The sequence below is a fragment of the Physcomitrium patens genome, chromosome 5 (genome assembly GCF_059467195.1).
Source record: "Physcomitrium patens ecotype Gransden chromosome 5, ASM5946719v1, whole genome shotgun sequence".
Taxonomy (NCBI): Eukaryota; Viridiplantae; Streptophyta; class Bryopsida; order Funariales; family Funariaceae; genus Physcomitrium; species Physcomitrium patens.
The window spans coordinates 3,572,006-3,575,367 of NC_143414.1; the positions used below are offsets into that span (position 1 = coordinate 3,572,006).

At 28.1% G+C, this 3,362-nt stretch overlaps 1 long non-coding RNA gene across 1 annotated transcript; it reads left to right on the forward strand.

Moving 5' to 3' along the window:
- Positions 1–1,147: 1,147 nt before the first annotated feature.
- LOC141045447 (uncharacterized) lies at positions 1,148–2,486 on the forward strand. The gene is made up of 2 exons (XR_012217595.2): positions 1,148–1,563; positions 2,042–2,486. It is a non-coding gene; the product is annotated as an uncharacterized LOC141045447 (long non-coding RNA).
- Positions 2,487–3,362: the final 876 nt, after the last annotated feature.

Genomic DNA, 3,362 nt, shown 5'->3' on the forward strand with positions numbered 1-3,362 from the left:
CTAACGTAGAATAAAGTTCATATCCAACCACTATTTCAAGTATTGCATTAGTAAAAGATAGCAAAAAAGGATCAATTTTTGTGACTCCATTAAGTTTCAATAGTTAATACAAATCCAGAGTTTTTCATTTTTTTTAGAAATAATAACTATTGAACATAATCATTCTATTTGATCCACAAAATAAATAAATAGTATCTTAAGTAATTTATCAATTTTTTCCTTTATTTTTATAGCATAAGTTAGATTCATTCAATATCTTACTTATTTAATTGATTTTTCATTGAATTCAAGTTTAATTTAATACTCCCAAAAATGAGTAGGCATATCTTTTAAATCTTTTTAATTTTATGTAAAATTATCTTTGTATTTTTTAAAAAAAATTATTAATTTTTCCTTATTTTCTTCATTATTTTGCTTTCCTATCTTTACTATTCTTAATTGAACTTTAGTTATAAAATCCACTCTATGTATTTAGTCTTTTTCATAGATGATTCAATCAATGATGGATTTTTTTTTAACTACCACTATAGCTAGAGTTGTATCTAATTCTCTTACTTCCATTCTTAATTTATAAAAATGATTGATATATTTTATTAATTCTTATACTAATTCTATTGATTTAAGAGGTTTTTTTTTTTTTTTTTTTTTTTTTAAGATTTAATATCATTATGAAATATTCTTTCTATTAAATTATAATTATAATTAAATATATTTTTTAATCCAAATAATTCAATATCGATTTCATGATTTAATGAATATTTGGCTTGATAAATAATTTATTTTTTATCAATCAATCTTCTTTCCTAATCATAACATTCCAAATGTATAAGTTATTTTCATAGTAGAAGACATGCTTCTATAGTCTTTTTTTTTTAATATGGAACTAACTCTAATCATTGTCCTATATATATATATATATATATATATATATATATATATGTATGTATGTATATACAGTGACAAACAAAACCGAGTACAAAATCTGAACACTCATAGTTCATTGATCCTTCCAACTGACATATAAGTCAATTGATAGAATTACTTTTTTATTGTGTGTATTCATCTAGTCCTCTACATGGATGAAAAATCTCATTATCATTTGAGGTAGGGTTTATGAGAAAAGTATTGTAGAAGCACACAGACGTGCGTACTCAGTTTTGGTTGCTTCTTCTTGCTGAATTTCAAAATTTCAATGTACACTCCTTGTTGCAAGATTTGAGGGCATTTTTTGTTTGTTGTGTTGCTCTTGTTGTGTACTATCTATAGTGAAAGTTGATTTGTCAATTGTATCTCTATGCCTCGGTTGTGTGAATCATTGAAGCACCAAGCATTGGTGCAGCTTAGGAGTGGAGTTTCTACAAGAAAAGTTGCAGACTCACTTAGAATGAGTCAGTCTTTAGTAGCTCATCTGAGGAGGGAGATTAGTGGTGAAATAGAAAAGCAAAGAGGAGGACGTCCAAAGGTTTTAGGAGAGCAAGAGAAGCGACTTGGTGTGCACCTTATCACTGTTGGTTGTCTCAAAACGGCAAGTGCAGCTGCAAAACAACTTCGAGATAAAAACAGGTAAACACTTCTCAGAGATCAACTTGAGGTGTGGTTTAAGAGAAGCTGGTTTGGGTGCTTGTGTGCAACAAAAGAAGCCTCTACTTGCCAAAAGACATGTTCTTGCAAGGTTGAGTTTTGCTCATAAATACAAAAATTGGACCGTTGATGATTGGAGACGGGTTATTTTCAGTGATGAGACAAAGATTAACCTAATCAACTCAGTTGGTAGGTCTTGGTGTTGATTGAGAGAAGGAGAACGATTTGGACCTAAACATGTTAGTCAAACTATCAAACATGATGGTGATTCAATTATGATTTGGGGTTGTATGACTGCTTTTGGGCCGGGTGCTTGCTATCAAATTGAAGGTAGAATGGAGCAAGACTTGTACAAAAAAATTTTAGAAACCTACTTGCAAAGTACCATACAGAATTACAACTTAGATCCTACTAAGGTGGTTTTTCAACATGATAATGATCCCAAACATATGGCAAAAAGTATTCAGTTTTGGCTCTCTTCACAGCCATTTCAGCTCCTTCGATGGCCAGCTCAATCTCCAAATTTGAATCCAATGGGACATTTTTGGGCCCTTCTCAAACAGCGTTTAAGCCAAGTCACTCCAATGCTAAGACATGTTCAAGAATTGTGGGAGAATGTTTGTAGTATTTATCCTAGTTTTGATGCAAAAGATTGTGAGAAACTATACAAAAGTATGCCAAGAAGGATTTCAGCTGTTTTGGAAGCAAAAGGTTATTAGACTAAATATTGAAGTTTGAAGATTTTCTTTGAACAATACTGAGTACAAGACATAGTTGTTGATTTGACTTTATAGAAGGATGTTTAGTTATCAATTTGATGTGCAACTTTGTACATGTGTACAAGACTGTGTGTATTATTCCATGTAACTTTCAGATTTATAAAGCAATCATTGAAATTTCTGTAATTGCTCTTGAAAGTTGGCACTTCAGATTTTGTACTCGGTTTTGTTTGTCACTGTATGTTTTTATCTATTGAAATACATCTCTTATTATTTTTTCAATCTTCTCTTCTTTTGTTAATCTTTTTTTTCAATATTTTTAACTTTATTTAATAATTATTTTGATCTCTTCATATGAATCTATTTCTAAAATTAGAAAATTTCTAAATTATATTTTTAATTGTTGTACTTCTATAATTATATCTTTGTATATCCTTCTTTTATTTTTCCATTCTTAAGAGTCTTTTTCTTATAATTTATTTTAATTAGTGAACTTGAGTTGCTTTCTACTTCTATCTTTTTTTTCTTTATCAATACTACTATTGCTTAATCCTTCATTCTCAATTCAATTTTTATCTTTTGATCTTGGATCATTATAAAAACTTTTGAGATTATTATATTTTTGGCTACAATAAGTTTTTTTTGTACTTGTGCTTCTTTCATTTTTTTTTTGATGTTTGAGCTATAATTGACAATTTACTTTTATATGTCTATTTTGATGGTAATAATAATACTTAATATTATTATCTCCTATGCTTAATTTACATAATCTTTTTTTGATAAATTTGCATTCATGTCTCTTTCATATCTTTGTTATAATCTATCTTCATAATAATTGGATTAATATCATTCTTTATAAAGATATATTTTTTCCCTCTATAATTATTATTTCTTATAATATCATCCTTCCTTGAATATTCTTGATTTAGAGGTCTTTGATCTCTATCTTGATTCATAGATAAATTTCTTCTCATAGGTTTTGTTCTTCTTGTGTTTTAAATTGTAGTTGTACTTAATTAATTGCTAAACTTCTATCTCTATAATTTCGATTATAAATAAAAT